Here is a 23,110-nt window from a genome sequence, read left to right on the forward strand (position 1 = left end):
CGTCAGGTTTTGTTGAATTGTGTGTTAGAAACTGTAAAACTGGGTCTTACAGTGATTTCGCGTTAGTTTATTTTCTACAAGCCATGAACATAGGTCATGTACTGCACTATTTGAAACCGAGCCAATGTTGGACACAACATCCTTTACTACCAAGCTAGTGTCATCAGCAAACAGAAATATTTTAGAGTTACCCATAATACTAGAGGGCATATCATTTATATAAATAAGGAAGAGGAGTGGCCCCAACACTGATCCCTGGGGCACCCCCCCCCCCCCCCCCCCTACGTGACAGTACCTCACTCAGACCCCACATCACAGCCATTAGCAACATTGTGCATAATGACCTTTTGCTGTCTGTTGCTAAAGTAAGAGGTGAACCAGTTGTGAGCTAGTACCCATATTCTGTAATGGTCCAACTTCTGGAACAATATTTTGTGATCAATGACGAAGATTGTATCAGCCATAAAACAGCATCTGTGACGCAATGCTTTGTGGACAATGACATTACGGAACTGGAGTGGTCTGCTGTCCAGCACTCCAGACCCAAGGATCTAACATCACTACTTTGTCTGTTTCGGCTCTCGAGGAAGAATGGGCTGCCACTCCTCTGCACCTAACTGAAAGTCTCTGTACTTCCATTTGTTCACAGATGTTTGCGAGACTTCCGCTGTTCAGTACAGAAAACCATATCAAAGCCTTTCAGCCACCTAAATCTCCAAATTGTTATTTTATTATTATGTTCAGGCTACCTGACCGATGTATAGGAAGATTCCCACCTTTGGTCCAGTCGAAATAGAGGCTAGCATTCACAGTCGGCAGGTGATGTTTGAAGTGACCACTGTCTCAATAATCTGCGAATATCAGTCTTTGAATTCTGGCCCCTTTTACAACTGGGCCAAAGGTGGGAATCTTCCCACACGTCGATCAGGGAGCCTGAAGATGGCGTAATGCATCACCGAAACTGGTAGTCCAATAAAATAACAATCTGAAAATTTAGACGGTTGAAAGGTGTTTGATATGACATTCTTCACTGGAAGTGTCCCCAGGAGAGTTCAAGCAGTCACAGAGGCGAAGGGTGGACGCACCTGATGTTGATGTCCAATAATAGATGTTCGGATGGTTCTGATTAGATAGCGTATACCCAGTACGACAAGTACGGTACTACATCCGATGTATGATAAGCACACAACCTTCAGAAAGGATGCATAGTAAAGAAAGGTTGCGTTTTCGATAAATCTGTAAGGCATTGGCAGCATTGAACAGCGTCCATTTTCTTTCTTTTTTTTCGATACATGCAAGCAAAAGTTCCCAAGTGCGGTGTATGAACGCTCTGGTCGCCATCATCTAATAACAGTCCAATTAACAACAGCAAACAAGCACCGCCAGAAATGACTGGTATAGAAAAATAACTCTAATTGTGATAACTGATATAACAAAACAATAGTTTTGACTATCTATCTTGATCAGCCCATTGCGAATTATTACAAACAGTATTAGTATTATTAATAGAGAGGATCGAGAGGTCATACACACGAGTGATATATCGCCCACAACCGGCCGATCTCTTCGATCCCAACGTAAACGAGCAATTTACCAAGCAATTTTGGCCAGTATTTCGAATGTCACTTTCACGTTAATACCTGTTACGGTAGAACTGCCGTGTTTATCAGCTGTGGAGATTCTTTCTTTATAAGTCGATTAATATTCGTAAAAAAAATTGGTATTTATAAAATTTATTTTGTAACATAGTATTCACCGATAATTTTGAAAGAGAATTATGTTTTCGAGCTCCGTAGCTCACTTTGGAAACAGAGATTAGACAGCCTTCTTTTTTGTGAGTAGTTTCGGGATCGCAGCCCCATCTCAAAATGGAGCTAAACAGAGTGCAGATGTGGAACCTCTGTTTCCAAAACAGAAACAAATGTTTTGGAACACATTTCTTGAAATCCTTAAGCTGTCCACTAAGGAAGTCTTAACAACGAAATTACCTACTACTTGACGAAAAAACTTACTAAAAGTGTCTGCAATTTTGGGGCTATCATTAACCAGTTCATTACCTTTAAACAAATGTCTTTTTTCCTTAGTCTTTTCTCCTCTATCTGCTTCTAATATTTTCCAAATAGTTCCTATTTGGGTGCTGAATGAATTAATCAAATGACTTTGCTTAGAACTTAGCAATACAATTTGTAATGTGATTGAACCCTGTCACTTGTGTGTTTGATGCTTAACTTTGGGATTCCAATTCTTGAACGTGCACGTGCCAGACCTTAAAGCTGATAGCTTGCATAACGCTAATTGTTAGTGGGAAAATTCAACTGCGAGGATGCATAGATAACTCTTAACTACGAGAATTCTAAGAAAATCATGCCTTGTATGAAACTTACTACTATCACAAAATCTGACTATGAAATGTGTTGAAAAACTGACTACTTTGAAACTAAAATTTACCCTTGAGAAACTTAATTAAAGATATAATCTATTTTCTACGCTATCTGGTGTTCCTGGGTCGCAGTGAATAATGTCGTGCAAACTTCTATCGTACCTATAGCGCATCTCGATAACAGTACTGCAAAATCTAAGTTCTGAGATACGTAAAGGTGCAATGCGTTCTCTAAGAACATGGCTACCTTTCCTGGTTCACAATTTTTTATAAGGATTTTAAACAAATTGAAAATTAATTGACGCTTGGGACGTGGAAAATAACTCTGGGTTAAATTAACTTAATATCAATCTTGTATCATTTGACTTTATAAGATTTAATGAATCTTCAATAACAGTTAAGTTTTTTCTGAAAGCACGTAACTGTAATCTAAGAATTACAGAAATTAATTTTGACATGTGTAATCTTTCCATAATCAAAATTCCAAAATCTAATTTTTAGATCCTTTTCTCTCAAAATGTCCGATAAACCCTGAAAAAAAAAATCTTGAGCTGGATGTCTGACGAACCAAGAAAGTTGCATTATCAAACTGCTGCCGCAAATAAAACAGAGTTAATCATTACCAGTAATTCATTCTTCACCAAAGAAATATAATCGTACCAACATAAAATTCAATTCTTTTTCTCTCCACAATAAATCTTCCATTAATCCGTAATATAATACCCAAAAATTTCCATTGTTTGCTGGTCACCGCTATTAAAACAAAACTCGACTGTTCACATCTAACATCAAAGCTCAACTGTCTGTCTCCTCTTCACTCCTCGCGATCAACAGATAAACCTGGTGCGCATCTTTGCAGAGCAATGATCACCTCCAACTCATCTCCGTGCAGCGCAGCTTCTCTGCCGAGACTGCGTGCTCACATCTAAGCAATTCAAACCTAGCGAACGCGATTCCAGACACCCAGAACGGGAAAAGTTCTTTCGAAAATTTACACACACCTTTCACAGTTGTGAACCACTTTGCCTCAGGAGAGGCTGTAGCGGCTTTTTGACGCACTTCTCAAACGAATCAATGCATGCACGTATCAGGGCCAGAAAGGTGCGACGCCATACTGATAAGTATGCCAAGTTCTTTGTAAATTTGACTCAATTTTGTGAACACATACTCTCCCAACCTTTGGAGTTTCTATATATGAAGATAGTAACTGTTCTCGAAAGAACAGATACCACTGATGACCGTACAGCTTCTCTAGAATAAATAATTAGTTGAAACCCTCAGCTGCCGACAGGTGTTGTTGATACACCTCGATGGGAACAGCTGAAAATGTCTGCCCCGACCGGGACTCGAACCCAGGATCTCCTGCTTACATGGCGGACGCTCTATCCATCTGAGCCACCGAGGACACAGATGAATAGTGCGACTGCAGGGACTTACCCCGTGCACGCTTCCCGTGAGATCCATGGGAACATTGCGTATGTAGATTGTGAACAGTTAGGCTTGTGGGTCTCACGGGAAGCGTGCAAGAGATAAGTCCCTGCAGTCGCGCTATTCATCTGTGTCCTCGGTGGTTCAGCTAGCTCGCCGGCACGGTAAGAGGGTTAGCTACCCTCTGTAACAAGAAATTGAATAAATGGATCAACGAAGAACCTAAATGGTTGTCAGCAGACGTCCGCCCAGAACAAATTTAACCAACAATATAGAACAAAATTAGATAAAAAAAGATGGATAGAGAGTCTGCCTTGTAAGCAGGAGATCCCAGGTTCGAGTCCCGGTCGGGTCACACATTTTCAGCTGTCCCCATCGAGGTATATCAACAACACCTGTCAGCAGCTGAGGGTTTCAATTAATTATCATTTACTTTGGAGTTTCATTTCGTTTCCTCCTCCTTGTCTGAGAGCTTCACTTTTTTTTGGCAGGCACAGTATTAGTATATGACTACTAGAAGTAGTAACACGCGTATTTCGTAACACTCCAAAACCGGCACTGCATCTTGGTACAGTCCAAATTCCCGTCCGGCCAACAAGATTTAGGTTTTACGTAGTTTCCATAAATCGCTTAAGACGTGTGCTTGGTGGTTCCTTTGAAAAGCAAACTGTCAGTTTCCTTCCCCATTCTTTGCCCATCTGAGATTCTGCTCTGCTTCTAACGGACTTGTTGTCTATGGATGTAAAACGCTAAGATTCCGTCCTTCCTTCCTTTCACGCTCACCCTAGCGCTATTCACAAAAGACACTGATTGTAGACGGGGGTGATTCTAGAAGTCGGTCAAGGGGGCAGGAGCTAATGGGGGGGAGGGGGGAGGAGGTTTGGGGGAATGGAATATCGCTTAACAAAAGAAGCGTTGTGGTCCTCCACCGACAAATTGGTAAAATTTGGTGATACTTAAAGTAGTTTTTGGTAACTGTTTTGGAGTTCAGGGTAAAAAATGTGTATTAATAAATAACAAGACGTCCATTTTAAGTTAAATGATATTTATTGGTTTTGATAGTAAGCTATTTGCCGCTCTTATTCTTTTGTTAAAATGTGTTTGAAATACATTGCAACCTATATTGCTACATAATTATAAAAAAAAAGATTGAACCTGTTGGAGTAATATCTTCGCTGATTTCTGAAGTCATTTTATACAGTGTAATACGATACTCTATTGGGGGGGGGGGGGGCTATAGCCCCCATAGCCCGTCCCCCTTGCCACCGCACCTGATTGCAGAGGACGGTAGGATTGCTAAAGCGCCGCGCTGCTTCACGCTACGCACGTCCCTGCCGTGATAACGAGCGGTCAGCGTTGCAGCGCGCAGGAAGTTACGGCAATGCGCGCCTTCTCTTTCATTGTTAGCCCGATACCGGCCGTTGCTGTTCCCTCCAGACGACGTGCAGAGAGAATTAGCTGCTATGCTTGGCGCTTTACAGTAACCCAAGTGGTTGAACTTGCTGCAGGCTCAAAATGGTTCAAATGGCTCTGAGCTCTGTGGGACTTAATACCTGAGGTCATCAGTCCCCTAGAAGTAAGAACTAGTTAAACCTAACTAACCTAAGGACATCACACACATCCATGCCCGAGGCAGGATTCGAACCTGTGACTGTAGCAGTCGCGCGGTTCCGGACTGAAGCGCCTAGAACTGCTCGGCCACCGTGGCCGGCTTGCTGCAGGAGCTACGCCACCTTGGCAGAGGGTCGCAGCACCGTTTCCAGTAACACTGACGGGATATTTCTGATTCTCCTGGAAAGCGATACTTCAAACAATAATGGGACAACTATAACAATTAGTGGGCAGTGTGAGCTACACAACTTATATTGTGTCTTGAAAATGTAAGCAAACAAAGTATCAACACTGAAGCACGACCATCATCACCATCATGTCGCCACAACCACATCATATCACCACCATCTTCATATCATAGTCAGCTGCATCATCATTATGGTGTTACCGCCAGACACCACACTTGCTAGGTGGTAGCCTTTTAAATCGGCCGCGATCCGGTAGTATACGTCGGACCCGCGTGTCGCCACTGTCAGATAGCAGACCGAGCGCCACCACACGGCAGGTCTAGAGAGACTTACTAGCACTCGCCCCAGTTGTACGGACGACTTAGCTGGCGATGCAACACTGACGAAGCCTCGTTTATTTGCAGAGAAGATAGTTAGAATAGCCTTCAGCTAAGTCAATGGCTACGACCTAGCAAGGCGCCATAGCAATTGGTAGTTATCACCTCACGCCAGCCTGCTTGAGTTTAACGCGTGCATTTCGGCCTTCTCTAGCTATACAACAATCATCACCATCATTAACGATAACAATAACATATCATCTCCCAACGACAGCTGCATCACCATCACATCATTATTGGCATGCATTTCTCCGACGCTGAAGCAGCGCAGCTTACCGAACAAGCAGAGCTGCTCGAGGCTCAGATGCGGCAGAGCTGCGCCATGCAGTAGAGGAGGACGCCGAACGACGGCGGGCTGCCGATGTTCAGCACCAGCCTGATGAAGCTGTGCCAAGTCACTGACGACACAGCGCAGTAGAGGGCGTAATGGCAACGCATGCGTTACCGCACTGAATTCCTTTGTTACAAAGACGAAGCCACTGCAGCAGGCCCAGGAGAATCCACACGAGCCCAGCTCCAACACCCGGACTGAACCAGCTATAACGAACACGCAGCCACATACAGGGTGTTTCAAAAATGACCGGTATATTTGAAACGGCAATAAAAACTAAACGAGCAGCGATAGAAATACACCGTTTGTTGCAATATGCTTGGGACAACAGTACATTTTCAGGCGGACAAACTTTCGAAATTACAGTAGTTACAATTTTCAACAACAGATGGCGCTGCAAGTGATGAGAAAGATATGGAAGACAACGCAGTCTGTGGGTGCGCCATTCTGTACGTCGTCTTTCTGCTGTAAGCGTGTGCTGTTCACAACGTGCAAGTGTGCTGTAGACAACATGGTTTATTCCTTAGAACAGAGGATTTTTCTGGTGTTGGAATTCCACCGATGCCAACGTCCACGTATCGTCTCATGCGCCAGAGTTTACACCTCTATCCATACAAAATTCAAACGCGGCAACCCCTCAGCGCCGCTACAGTGTTGTTGCAACAAGACGAAGTTTTCAACGGAGGTTTAATGTAACCAAAGGACCGAAAAGCGATACAATACAGGATCTGTTTGACAAATTTCAACGGACTGGGAACGTGACGGATGAACGTGCTGGAAAGGTAGGGCGACCGCGTACGGCAACCACAGAGGGCAACGCGCAGCTAGTGCAGCAGGTGATCCGACAGTGGCCTCGGGCTTCCGTTCGCCGTGTTGCAGCTGCGGTCCAAATGACGCCAACGTCCACGTATCGTCTCATGCGCCAGAGTTTACACCTCTATCCATACAAAATTCAAACGCGGCAACCCCTCAGCGCCGCTACCATTGCTGCACGAGAGACATTCGCTAACGATATAGTGCACAGGATTGATGACGGCGATATGCATGTGGGCAGCGTTTGGTTTACTGACGAAGCTTATTTTTACCTGGACGGCTTCGTCAATAAACAGAACTGGCGCATATGGGGAACCGAAAAGCCCCATGTTGCAGTCCCATCGTCTCTGCATCCTCAAAAAGTACTGGTCTGGGCCGCCATTTCTTCCAAAGGAATCATTGGCCCATTTTTCAGATCCGAAACGATTACTGCATCACGCTATCTGGACATTCTTCGTGAATTTGTGGCGGTACAAACTGCCTTAGACGACACTGCGAACACCTCGTGGTTTATGCAAGATGGTGCCCGGCCACATCGCACGGCCGACGTCTTTAATTTCCTGAATGAATATTTCGATGATCGTGTGATTGCTTTGGGCTATCCGAAACATACAAAAGGCGGCGTGGATTGGCCTCCCTATTCGCCAGACATGAACCCCTGTGACTTCTTTCTGTGGGGACACTTGAAAGACCAGGTGTACCGCCAGAATCCAGAAACAATTGAACAGCTGAAGCAGTACATCTCATCTGCATGTGAAGCCATTCCGCCAGACATGTTGTCAAAGGTTTCGGGTAATTTCATTCAGAGACTACGCCATATTATTGCTACGCATGGTGGATATGTGGAAAATATCGTACTATAGAGTTTCCCAGAGTTTCCCCGCCATCTGTTGTTGAAAATTGTAATTTCGAAAGTTTGTCCGCCTGAAAATGTACTGTTGTCCCAAGCATATTGCAACAAACGGTGTATTTCTATCGCTGCTCGTTTAGTTTTTATTGCCGTTTCAAATATACCGGTCATTTTTGAAACACCCTGTAGGAGCAGCAGCAGCTGGCCCAGGAGACATCGTCGGTGCCCAGCAGCAGCAGCGCTCACCTCCTCGACAGACTGATCATTCTATGACAATCCGGCATTGCTTCTATGATACCCAACCACTAACACAACCTTACCTTGCAGGATCTGTCCCAGATAGCAAGAAATCGCTACTGCCCTCACTACCCAACCTGACACTGTCGCAGAGGCTTTTTCCCTTGGAACTTGGCTTGGCACTTTTTTCCCTCTGCCCTTAAAACCGCTCTTCTTTCAAGCTTCATTCTGTCAAACTATTTCGACCAATTCTATCACTCAGATGCGCCCGTATTAATGGGTGATCTTACCCAGACATACTGATATCATCGCAGTTCCTCGTTCCTGCGATCTCCTCGATTCTAAATACTAATAATGCAGAGGCGACAGTAGATCTTTTGAGTTGGTCACCGTGCTAGTGCGAGCGTGGGTGGGCTCCCACCTTAAAAAAAAATCACCACCATCTTCACATCATAGTCAGCTACATCATCATCACCATCATTGACAACAACAACAATAACGTATCATCTCCCTACGACAGCTGCATCACCACCACATCACCATCACATCATTATTGTCGTCAACCATTTTACCTCCACTGCCGAGTATAGGCTACCTCCAGATTTGTCCATGTATTACAACCTCCTTCTTCTTTCGTTAATCCTCTGTAGGACCACAAATAGCCCATTCATTGGCTGCGTTTTCTTCTTTAGCTCACAGAACCTCTGCACCCTTTCCTTTCTTCTCGAGTGTTCTTTTTCGGTAGTCTTCAGTATCCTCTCCTCTTGTCTGACTCTCTATTTTTTTCCTGTATTCTTCTCAGCTGTTGATCTCTGACATATTGGCGGACGCATACTTGCTTCTCCAGTTTTCTTTCCCTTCCGTCTTGATTCCAATTCCGACCACTTCTTCCTGAGTTCAACAACCCACTAGATATCATTCTCATTCGATCCATATTCATCTCTAATATACTGAGAGGCACCCACATGCCTTGTTCATACTGTGGCATCAAGCAGTCAGGCCTGCAAGATGAGTGGTCTGCCAAGCGCGTGGATTCATTCTTATTTATCGAGTAACATGAACTCTCGTACTCACAATTAAGTTACAAATTATCCTCCTATATGAATAATACGCAACGGAAACGCAACTCTGACTATCAGTAATTTACAGAACTCTGACTGTTCACTACGCACTGGCAATACCACATTTTCCTTTTTTATTTTTATTTTTATTTAACGGCTTTTATCAACACGTGGCCATCGCACTGAATATGAGTGGCGCATACATTATAAATTCTGGATATCATGACAACATACAATTCGAAGAAAAAGACCACCAATCTTTTTCTTTTCACTATCTTATTTATTCTGATAAATTCTATAACCTAAACACACAAATTCTATAACCTACAACAATAACACACGAGAAATTCCGCCCAGTGGGCATGGCTTTACATTGGTGATTCTCTATCTTATGGTCTCGTAATGATTTAACGCTACAGTGCACTTTCTGGATATGATGGTGGATATTTTGCTATATCTCACACTTCGACTCTCACAACCATCATCACGAAACTTTCCTCCAGACTGAGCGGTACAAAAGGAACACGCATAACCCACTACCCCTGAAACTACCTTGCTACTCTCCCATGCAAACCACACATACTTAAATTACATGACATACACCACACTACAACATGAAATACAACACAGGGAATAGTCACAACACTATCACTTTCAGCTTTCCCACTTCAATTAATATTTATCCCAGTCTCACACGACACTGCCCCACTTCGTAATTCTACTTTCCTACTATGAACTCTGTAGATATATACACGTCTTCCTGTGCAATGCAAGCCAAGTGGCGTTGCTGGATAGACGGCTGACTCACCTTGCTTCTCTCTCAGAGTATTATAGTTTGAATCAAGCATCACACGGAAACATTTCACGCAAAGTAATATTAAGAACATATTCATCACACACACGAGTCCTCAACTGATACCATGGACGAGTACTTCTCTTTATCCTTTGTCTCATACACAGATTGAGACTCACACAGTACTCACCACGCGGAAGTACTCGTCTCTAATTTCAAGTCCTGCACACGCCATTTCTTAAATATTTCAACTTATAGTACACACGCTAGTAATTCAGCTTAACTTAAGCACACAGAAGTATTTCAACTTATTGCTACACGTGGTTTCATTGTGACCGTTGGTCACTTCCGAAGATTACTACGATCCCATTAATATTACCTGCCTGACATTTAATTCTCCCCACAAAAGTTCCTGAAATAGAGAAATTGTTATTTCAAACTACTCTTAAATATTCCACACGCATACCATGTCTCCACTCTTTTGTCTTTACGGAACACACCCAAGACAGGTCTTAACAGCACAAGATCCAGCGGCAGAGTGCCGAAACATGGCCGTTCTTCAGGTCCTCTCGCACCTCTGCTGAAGTGGGGAAGCACCTTGCTACCGTATTGGTCAGCCACATTTCATGCGCTCAAAGCTCAGGTAAATTTCATCTCTTTGGTCCCACCAAAGGTGGTCAAAGGATCGTCTCAAAGATGATCATATATTCACATTCACTATCTGCGGTTAGCAGACGACCATACATTCATTCATTTCACAGATCTCACCAAACTGGATGTAGGGATTTATTTTGAGGGAGTGCACATGTGATCAATTAAATAAATAAATTGTCATTCTTTCCCACACTAGTATCCGGCTTCACTGTATTAATTGAAATTGAGTTATTTTACAAAAAAATGTGTTGTTCTGACAAAAATAATGAAGTATGTTGTACCTATTTTCAATGTCGGGCGTTACTGTCTCCTTTCACCATGTCTCGTAAATCTTGCCCTTTTTAGTTTGATTTCTCCTGTCACTGTCCTCATTCTTCCCTATGTGTCACATCCATCTGTCAGCCCCTCTATTATGGCCCTGTATTTTCCTCGGCATTGTTCTCTGTTATCATCTCAGCCACATATACATACAACATCGCCCAGATTTCGAAATTCATGACCCAGAAAACAAAAATTGACTCTGAAGCTTGTGTATATGGAGTGAGTCATTAACTATTGCCTCCTAGAATAACTCCAAAAGTATGATAGGAGCTGAAAAGTTTGTGGGACAAACGTTGCATGGGACAATGGGGGCCATAATATGACGTTGGTTTTCTGTTGCTAGGTGCGGTTGCTACAGAAATATGGTCAACTTTGTTTTTTTTTTTTAAATGGAATGTTATAGTTTGGTACTTATTTTCTGATAGCGGCTATCGAGACGAATCCAATGATGTGTAACACTAAGGTGTTTGAAGGTTAACGAAGGTCACAAATGTGGCATTAACGTCCATTTACAGACCATTGGTATCAATGCAGTGCTGCAATCTTCTTATCATGGACTGAGTGGTATTCCTTATCACATCGGCACTTATTGAAGCACATGCTCGGACAATTCTCTCTCGCATGTAATTACTTTTGTTATGTTATGATACCGATTTCCTATTAAGAGGCTTATTTTCTTTTTTGATATGCAATAACTTTAATTTTATTTATAGTTAATTTTATTTATAATAATTCTGATAGATGTAATTTGTAAAAAAAGAACTGCTATGTGACCAGCAAGAGCAAGAAAGAGAGCCGTATCGATAGATAAGAGTCGAAAAGTGAGAGAAAGTGTGCCAGCGAATTGGCGTGTACGTAGAGAATAGCGGGTCGGGTTTCGTCGGAATAAAACGTTCGCCATATATTGCCGGACACTCATTTTCAGAATACGGCATAGATTTACTATTGACGTGGACATCGCGAAGAGAAAGTGTTAAACTGTTTAGGGTGCTGCGAACCACTCGGAGCGATGCAAACTGAAATGAGAATGCATGTGCGAGTGAACAGTGATCGTTGTCTGCTGGGCTAAATTGTTAGCTGTGGCCTGAGTTGCAAAAACTATTGTATGCTAAGAACTTTCATTTAAAACATCATGATATTTCACCCGAATTAAAAAATTAACAGTCAATATAAAAAGAATTAAGTAGTTATCTAAATTTCGTCTTCTGTCTGTAGAAATGCCAACGGCCTTGCCACAGTGGTAACACCGGTTCCCGTCAGATCACCAAGTTAAGCGATGTCGGGCTGGGCTAGCATTTGGATGGGTGACCATTCGGTCTGCCGAGCGCTGTTGGCAAGCGGGGTGCACTCAGCCCTTGCGCGGCAAACTGAGGAGATGCTTGATTGAGAAGTGGCGGCTCCGGTCTCGTAAAACGACATACGGCCAGGAGAACGTGCTGACCACATGCCCGTCCATCTCCGCACCGAGAGACGCTTGTGGGCTGAGGATGACACGACGGCCGGTCGGTACCGTTGGGCCTTTATGACCTGTTTCGGGATGAGTTTAGTTTCTTTATTTTCTAAAGTTGAAAGTTAATCACCAGACTGTGATTTCGTGAACGTTAGGTGTTCGACGAAAGGGATGAACTGAAACTACACGATTTACGAGTTGAAATTTGTTTTGGACTCTTTCAAAAATTGTGTATTTGGCATTAATAACTGCATCGTATGCCGTTAAACATTATCGTCGTAGACATGCGATCTTCGATCTACATAGTGCCAGTTGCTTGTCACCAGTGTATACCCAAAGGACGACGACGGAGGAATAATATTACCACCAAGTGGGTGATGCCTCAGACAAGAGGATGCAACAGCTGCAGTTTGGTGCAAGGCATAAACACAGTGGGAACTTTGAATTTATTGACTGTCCGATGACAGCAGCTTACGTTTATTTTTGGGAATTCACCATACTGCAACATTCTCAAAGCCATGAGTGAGCTTACTTGCTTTTGTGGATACCATTGGGCGATATTACGATTCGTTTGACCATTGGTTTCAAAGGCAATCGTAGAATTTCTGTAATTTATATTCTTCTGTGACTCTGTTTACTAAATTCGAACGTTACTTTCACAGTAACTTTGGTAGTAAAACGAATTCTTCCAAGTCTAAAATCATTAAACTGTATGTGATTATGTTCCCCAGTTAAATATTTAGGTACATACTAGATCAAAATTCGACTTTTAAATCTTCTCAGAGCTGGTTTAGTTGCGTATGATAGATGTCGTGACGGAACTGTATTATTCTCAGTGCCATCTTATTGAAACATCACAGTCTTTGGGTCCGAAGTTTCAGAAACAATCAGAGATTTTAGATATCAGCAAATCAAGGATAATTTGAGAATGTCACAAATGAAATGTAGGTCGCTTTGACAAAAACATTAAAGCCCAAACTTTTGAGTGCAGGCAACTGAAATACAGAAGTGTTGTGATCAGCTTTTACAGAATCAGAGTACGACGAATCAGGCGGAAATGGAGGAAATTTTAGAATTCTAAGATCGGGAAGAGGGTCAATAATTTAGGAAAGATTCAGCTAAGTCTTTCATCTCAAATATTTCCGGAACTGTTCAAAGAGGTCTTTAATGGCGTTAGCCGAATTTGGACATTGAAATGTATTGTAAGTAGGCTGTTTAGGTTTTTATGTCGGTAACGCCACGTTGCGCTCTATATGAAAATCGCTGACTGTGCTGTGTGAAGTCTGTGGCTGGTTTGCATTGTTGGAATATTTGCTATTGTAGTGTTGGGCAGTTGGATGTGAACAGCGCGTAGCGTTGCGCAGTTGGAGGTGAGCCGCCAGCAGTGGTGGATGTGGGGAGAGAGATGGCAGAATTTTGAGAGCGGACGATCTGGACGTGTGTCCATCAGAAAGAGTAAATTTGTAATACTGGATATCATGAACTTATATGACTTTTGAACATTATTAAGGTAAATACATTGTTTGTTCTCTACCAAAATCTTTCATTTTCTAACTATGGCCTGCCAGTGTGGCCGAGCGGTTCTAGGCGCTTCAGTCTGGAACTGCGCGACTGCTACGGTCGCAGGTTCGAATCCTGCCTCGGGCATGGATGTGTGTGTTGTCCTTAGGTTAGTTAGGTTTAAGTAGTTCTAAGTTCTAGGGGACCGATGACCTCAGATGTTAAGTCCCATAGTGCTCAGAGCCATTTTTTTTCTAACTATGCCTATCAGTAGTTAGTGCCTTCAGTAGCTAGAATCTTTTATTTAGCTGGCAGTATTGGCGCTCGCTGTATTGCAGTAGCTCAAGTAACGAAGATTTTTGTGAGGTAAGTTATTCATGAAAGGTATAGGTTATTGTTAGTCAGGGCCATTCTTTTGTAGGGATTATTGAAAGTCAGATTGCGTTGCGCTAAAAATATTGTGTGTCAGTTTAGTGTTGATCAGAATAAGTAAAGAGAGAAATGTCTGAGTGCGTTCAGTTCTGCTCAGATGTTTGAAAATGAAATAACGTAAGGGGTTTGCCAGCACTGTCATTCATAATTTTTCTAAGGGGACGTTTCAGTATCTATCAGTGGTAACAGGTGAAAATTTGTGCTGAACTGGGACTCGAACCCGGATGTCCCGTCTTACGCGAGTGTTCACCTTAACCGCCTCGGCAAGGGCATGCTCCCTTTCCGCACTAAATTCCCAGCCAGTTGCTCACTACTGACGTATCGACACCTACCCATGAACCCGTTACTCGCAGTCCCTGATTCCCGTAGAGCTCGTACGTGGTGTACAACTGCACTGAAAGAAAGGATAATTGGTGGGCGTCACCTCATACGCCGCAGGAAAAAAATTAGTACTTCCTTTCAGAGTTTTCCAATTGACTCAAGATCTATTTTTGCAATTGTGCGTATGAAGCACATGAAATGATTACAGTTACAGACCAATAGCACAAACGGTTCTGAGGAACCAGGTATCGACTCAGGCTGAAACACCCTTTTTAGTACGTGGTGTAGCCTCCACAGGTGGCAATGTAGGCGCTGACTCTGGGATCCAGTCGGTTGTACCGATGGCGAATACTGTGCTGGCATACGTTATTCCACCCCTATGGAACCTGTTCACGTACTTCTGTAGGAGTTGTTGTCTGACGAGTCGCACAAGTCACTTGCCGTCCCATCACATCCCACCTGTGCTCGACTGGAGAGGTTGTACTGCCTGGGAAGTCGCTGTAAGTCTTCAGAGCCCGTTGAGTTGGCGTGTGGGCGAGCATTGGCCTGTTGGAACAACACAAGTTCTTTGAGACCTGGGTTGCGATTATACGGGGCCGTAATCAATTAATGTTGGTTAGTTTATGTTTCAATCAGGTACACTTTATTGGAAACAACAACAATAAAAGGTGACAATAAATTAATAAGTGTTCCACCGCTGAAGGCCTTAATGACAACAAATTCAAACTATTTCTCGGCTGAAGGCCACAACAGTAATAATTTAAACACTGTTTCATCACTGAAGGCCTGAACCGCAACCTTTCAAGAACCAGTTAACTTCTTCAACTTGCAGTTACAGCTATTAAAATATTTTTAAAGAATAATTATCAAAATCTCACTGCTAGAATACAATTGTCTAATTAAAATTTTAAGACAAGTAACACTCACGGGTGAAGGCCTTAATGACAACAAATTCAACTATTTCTCGGCTGAACGCCCCAATAGTCATAATTTAAAAAGTGTTTCACGGCTGAAGGCCTGACTAGCATTCCTTTTAAGAACCAGTTAAATATCTTCAAACTTGAAATTACAGTCATTAAAATGGGGGGTGGGGGCAGACGTTGCTCCAAGGATCCACCTGGACAAGTCCCTCAAAACTTCGCAAGCGATGAGACAGGCAGCCAAGTGTTGCATTCACTTCACGAGATGGTAACTCAGACTAGTGGCAGTTTAAACGCATGACCAATAATCATTTGCCGAATCTACCTAACGTACGATGACCAATGCAACGATGGAATTACACACCCAAACCGGAACCGGCAGTCAGCACTACATCTTCAAACTCCGGTGTTTAGAGCACCCGGAAGCAGAAAGGAACCATTGCAACCAGAATAGGAAAAAAAAACACCACTGGGCCCACAAACCAAGGAAGTGGTCGAACCACACACCTTACCGGACAGCAGCGGCAAGGCGAGGAAAGGTACACTGCCGTATCATAGACTAAGCTCCAGGGCCGGTAACTGGGGCGTTAGCTGCCACTAGGCAGGAAAAATACCACTGGTAGAACTTCACCAATAATAACATATAGAATGTAACAATTAATAATAAGAAGTGGAGGAAGGCTAATTAGGTTCGCCTTCCCCAAACGCTCCACTCGCTGCTTCTTTTCCTCTCGGCGACACTGCGAGCAGCAGCACGCAAGCAAATTGCGAGATCTCACAATGGTGGAGGTTTCACTACTTGCATTAAGGCCCACTCTACTTAACTTCCTGGGTCCGGTTGACAAAAAGGTTGTACCCCTCCCGACTACAGCCCTTCATCCGTCAGTGCGTGCGTGCCGCCAGTGGTCCCGGCATGTTCTCGCGTGGACCTGGCTGTTCGTCCGTCCTAAACCGAACTGCCGACTCACACGACGCGGAAACACCACAACGGCGGCCCAAGGATAGTACCCCGTTACTTGATATCGATAACCGCCGCTGCTGCCACTAGCGGACAGACGACTTTTGCAAACGGAGTGGCGCCAATGAACGCCTGACTAGCAATCCTTTTAAGAATCAGTTAAACATCTTCAAACTTGAAATTACAGCCATTAAAATATTTATTTGAAAAAACAAAGCTAACCAAACCAAGCGGGAGGGATGTTTTTTGCTGGCGTATCATGTCGTTCCTGGAAACCCAGAATCTACTCTGTAGGCCCGCATCTCGTGGTCGTGCGGTAGCGATCTCGCTTCCCACGCCCGGGTTCCCGGGTTCGATTCCCGGCGGGGTCAGGGATTTTCTCTGCCTCGTGATGGCTGGGTGTTGTGTGCTGTCCTTAGGTTAGTTAGGTAGTGCATGGGGGCTTATTAAATATGATTGAAAATAATTTTGGTTGCTGTATGTCCGATTACGCAAGTCTCGTAAACGGTGGCCCTGACTATTATCGTTACGCAATCTGACTGCATGAAACAACAACAAAGAATGAAATGAAAATTTTCATAAACACAGTGAATTAATTAAGTCCCCAGCAACTATTAAACCTACGAAGCCAACAAAGCACAAGTGTAGCTGTTCTGTATGTGGTAGTATGACTCAACGCACATCTGGCACGGTTCTTCTTCAACAAGACAAGAATTTTAAATACCAAGTATACTGACGTGATAAAAGAAAATTAGAAAAACTATAATTACGCAAGAAAACCAGAATTACACTCTAATACAAGAGCACAAGCCAGATGCTTTGTTGACTGAACCTGTAATGATGCATTATTTGAGACACACAAATAATAAAAGAACATAGTGGTTTTTACCTTCATATATATTGACGAAATGCACTCTGATCATTACAATAACATCTGCTATCTCTCCCATCAAATAACTGGATAAAACGTGGAACAAACACTCCTTACTGCAACATCTCGACAAGCCTTGCCCACTAGCACATCTCAACACGAACTGTCTTCTACGAGCTCTGCCCACGCACTGACTTCTACGAGTTCTTAACAGGCACTGACTACTACGAGCTCTGCCCACGCACTGACTACTACGAGTTCTCTCCAAGCACTGTGGAGGCGGCTTAATAATACTCTTTGGCGCAATCTCTGGCGCAGTGGCTCAGTGTAGCCACCTTTCATATGCCCCTCCTCCACAGGCCAGAATTTGATGGTATTTTTGCCAGCATTGGTGGTGAAAATACCACCAAATTCGTCCAGAAAAATACAGACAAAAATAAAAGATAATATTAATACCTAAATATCACATAATTAGTTAAAATTTTGGCTTTGCACTGACCTTTCAATAACCTAATATAAGAAATACAATAGGCAATACAAATTCCTTTCATACATGTGGCTTTACATAATAGTTTGCACAATACACAAAAAATCAGTTTATACAAATGTTCACATAAAATGCTTTCAATGATTAGTTTATACAAAAGAAAGACACCAACAGGTGACATCTTTTCAGTAGAAGCAGTCCATCAGAGGCACCCAGTAAAGTTTAGCAGGTACACCCAGCAACAAGTCACATTAGTTCAGTAGAAGCAATCCATCAGAGGCACCCAGCAATGTTGAGTAGGTGCAGACAGCAACAAGTGACTTCATTTCAGTAGAAACAGTTCATCAGTTGCACCCAGCAATGTTGAGCAGGTGCAGACACCAACAAGTGACATCATTTCAGTATAAGCAGTCCATCAGTTGCACCCAGCAATGTTGAGCAGGTGCAGACACCAACAAGTGACATCATTTCAGCAGAAACAGTCCATCAGTTGCACCCAGCAATGTTGAGAGCAGGTGCAGACACCAACAAGTGACATCATTTCAGTAGAAGCAGTCCATCAGTTGCACCCAGCAATGTTGAGCAGGTGCAGACACCAACAAGTGACATCATTTCAGTAGAAGCAGTCCATCAGTTGCACCCAGCAATGTTGAGCAGGTGCAGACACCAACAAGTGACATCATTTCAGTAGAAGCAGTCCATCAGTTGCACCCAGCAATGTTGAGCAGGTGCAGACACCAACAAGTGACATCATTTCAGTATAAGCAGTCCATCAGTTGCACCCAGCAATGTTGAGCAGGTGCAGACACCAACAAGTGACATCATTTCAGTAGAAGCAGTTCCATCTGTGGCACCCAATAAAGTTGAAGAGGTACACACAGCAACAAGTCACATTAGTTCAGTAGAAGCAGTCCATCAGTTGCACCCAGCAATGTTGAGCAGGTGCAGACACCAACAAGTGACATCATTTCAGTAGAAGCAGTTCCATTAGTGGCACCCAGCAATGTTGAGTAGGTGCAGACAGCAACAAGTGACTTCATTTCAGTAGAAACAGTTCCAACAGTGGCACCCAGCAATGTTGAGTAGGTGCAGACAGCAAGAAGTGACTTCATTTCCATACAAGTAGTCCATCAGTTGCACCTAGCAATGATGAGCAGGTCCAGAGAGCAGTCCATGATATTCACTATCACTAATCACACTGTTCATCAGCAGAAATTAAACATGTCCTAGTGGCACCAATCATATACAAAAAGTACAAGTAACAGTCCATAATATTCACTATCACTGATCACACAGTTCATCAGCAGAAATTAATCATTCCTAAGTGTCACACATTATGTTGAAAAATGCAGGTAACAGTCCATAATATTCACCATCACTAATCTGACAGTTCAGGCATGAACAATAGTTTGAAAACACATACAAATGCTTTTAAACACTAAACATATAAATTCGAATAAACACAAAAATGATATCAGATAAATGTCATATTAACTATTACAAATACTCAAATATCAGTAAACCTATAATATTTATGGGTGTCAGTGCAAGCCACTACAAACAAATAAAATAATATTTAGGAGATAGGTGGGTAGGATTAGGAAAGGAAAACACACAAAACACACTCATTCATCTTTCATCCACATTAAGTACTACTGTGTAACTGAATAGTGTTAACTGTGTAAATGTAATTCTGTCAAAATTTGATGTTCATCATGTGTATCAAGTAGTAGTGGCAGCAATGTATAACAGTCAATAATAGTTAAGTCAACGTCATAGTCATCATGTCAAGACCAATGTTTGCCAAGCCAGATCAAAATGTACTGCTGCTGAACAACTGTCAGTGTGCCAAGATATGCAAATACTTCCTCTCTTCAAAAAAAGTATGCACTGCTTATTGATTTAACAAAGTGTGTGTAGACAACCTTCCTTCCACTTTAGTGTTCTAGTCTGCTATTTTCATCCTCCTTGTTCCATAAGTCCAACAAAAAAAAAAAAATATGCTCCTCACTTACTTTACCTCTTATCCACCAAAACTCCAATAATCATCAACTTCGCACAATCTCAATAATACCTCTTCAATGCGTCGATACATATAAACCTTATTACCAATATCATTTCACTTCCATAACAACTCTTTCCTCTAGTCAGCCTCCTCGAACAAGTACAGATAAAATCCTAGTGCAAACTTCAGTTCATCATCCCATACAATCCGAAGACACATTGTCAACACACAACCTCTGTGTAATCCATCTGAGCCAAATCTTCTACTCATTATGAATTATAAACAAAAGAAATGCATACATGACCTCTAACAGACTTAGTTCGAATAACTCTCAGTAATTAAGTACGATTACGGAATGTGAATGATCACAATATTTCACAGTGTGTACACCACTTCAAGAATTATGGCAGAAGCAAACATGTGGAGTATTTCTTGTGTCAAGTGTCACTTCCTATTTCAATTGCTCACGAAAAATGCAGTGTAATAACTGTTAATGGTCTAAACCTAGTAATGGTATGTCATGTCGTTAGCTTCCTTCCTATCAGCATAAAGTTATACAGCTTCCATAAAACCTCAGCTCATGTGACTTCTATGAAGTTTCTTGTACTAATGTCGTTCGTCGAATTATAGCAGTTCATTTTCTTATCTTAAAAATATGAGGCACTCAGCGTAAGCAAAACAAGCAATAGCGATTAAATATACCAGTAGAGAACAGAATGTCAACAAGTGGATGCAGCACAATTCTTACAACGAGGCTCTGCCAAGCGAACAATCTATAATTAATACAGTAGTGTGACCTAAAATCTATGTTTGTACACAGTATATCAGCATTTCTATATACTAAATTAAAGAGTAGTTATGACAACAACAGATATGTATAAATATGCAATCCATAAGCATAGCAGCAAACAGGTCATTAGCATCATATCAGCATAAGCAAATAAATGTTCATATATAATCTTAATAAGTAAACATGAAAGCGCAAGCAGATAAATCACAAAGTATAACTTACATACCTAACCACATCAGCACAATAAATCAGGTGACAATTATAATTTAAATAAATAAGCACAGCAGGCACATAATAGAAAAACATTATGACATCAGTGAAAAAGCAGTGCAGCCAAGCGATGCATAATATACACAAGTTACAACCCAGTTCATTAATAATCATTGTCAAAATCAGTTAACGTGCGCAAGCACGTCGCTTCACAAGTAAATTCATAGAACATGAAATTAGCACAAAGTATGAATCACGTAATCGCGAGCAGCAAATTACGTCTAAAGTACGTACCTAAGTGGAAATATGTTACCTGAAAAATTAACTCAATTAATAGTTACCTTTTTAGTTTATTAGTTTCTTCTTCGAAATTACATTCTTCCTGAAAATTTCTCGACAGTAAGTCGTCTTAACGTCGGACACGCACAGAATTTACCTGAAGTTCTTAAATATTTTATACAACCGTATCCTGAAAAATACTGAATGTTAATAACATAATTCATAAAGTCACTATAGCTTTATACTGAATTTAATCGGAGAAATTAAACTGTGTATTTGTTTACGGCTGTCAGTGCATTCGCACTGAGCGCTCGATCAGCTGTAGGCGCGTGACGTAGGAAGCAATTGTTCGCGGTCAACGACTGCTTTGTGCGGCGCGCAGACTTGACTGTTGCTTTGAGTATGTGCCGCCGCCAAAACACAGCGCGGTATCCTTGTACTCTCCGCATGTTTACATGTAGCTGTGAGTTTCTCTAAAGTATGTCATTCCACAAAAATTTTTACGTTGGATATATGATGTATTCCTTTAGAGCGTCGAGATTTAAGAGTTTCTACTTTGACAGTGTTATCATGAATAATTTTGCGAATTCTATATGGACCGTTATAAAGCAGAAAAAATTTGCGACACAAGCCTTTTCCTTTGTGAGGCAAACGGTGGGACTCAATTAACACTTTCTGACCAACTGACAAGATTTTTAAACGACCAGGACGTTTAGCTGATTTCTCTCTTCTAGCAGCCTCAGATGCAATATTTCGTAGAGCCAGGTTGACAACTTCAGAATGCCGCAGTTTCCGTGAAGGCGGAAAAGGAACTATTTCAGAAATGCGATTTGTCGGTGCTTTATTTTTTAATACCAGTATAGGCGGTAAAGAAGTTGAGTCATTAGGAAGTTCATTCAGGATGTTTTGAAAAATATGAAGATACTGATCCCACGTTCTGTGATTCTGATGACAATAAAGACGACACAATTTATTGATTTCCTTCATCCATCTCTCTGAAGCGTTAGATTGAGGGTGAAAAAGTGAAATGAAGATTGGTTTAATTTTACGACGCTGTAGAGTACGAAGCCAAATTTTAGAACGAAACTGTGATCCATTATCTGATATAACCTTATCAACATGACCAACTTCTTTAAGAAAATGTTTGATGAAAGCGTTAGATACTGAACGAGCTGTTGCTTTGCGTAACGGTGTAAAACACACATATTTTGACGTCAACTCCACTGCTACGAAAATGTACGCAAAACCATTAGTAGAACGAACCACTGGACCGAACAAATCGACTGCAGCCATCTCCTTTAATTTCGCTGGAATGATAGGAAACAACGGTGCTCTATGAGAAACTGTTGGCGGCTTAGCCTTTTGACATAATTTGCATTTGGCCAGAACAGATCGAATACGTTTTTCCATATTACTGAAATAACAATTTTCTCGTAATTTATGAAAGCATTTTCTGGGACCAAAGTGTGCGTAACTGAAATGCGTATACTAAATCAATTTATTGATCCACTCATCAGGAACACAAACTAACCAAACAGAGTTGTCGACCGATTTTCGTTTAAAAAGAATGTCATTGCGGACTAAATAATGCTGTCTAATCGCTATGCTTTCCTTTCTCCTCCACTTCTCCTTAATGTCCTTCCAGATTGGATCCTTATTTTGCTCCTTAGCGATGTCCTGGAGCGAAGACGAAATAAAGTTCTCAAACGCAACACCTTGAATATACATCAAACAATAATTGTTTTCTATGCAATCCTCTTAGCACTTTGTTTCAAACCCACAGGTGCACGTGATAAAGCATCAGCAACAATATTTGAAGAACCCTGTATGTAGACAATACTAA

This window comes from Schistocerca americana, chromosome 2 (assembly GCF_021461395.2).
Source record: "Schistocerca americana isolate TAMUIC-IGC-003095 chromosome 2, iqSchAmer2.1, whole genome shotgun sequence".
Taxonomy (NCBI): domain Eukaryota; kingdom Metazoa; phylum Arthropoda; class Insecta; order Orthoptera; family Acrididae; genus Schistocerca; species Schistocerca americana.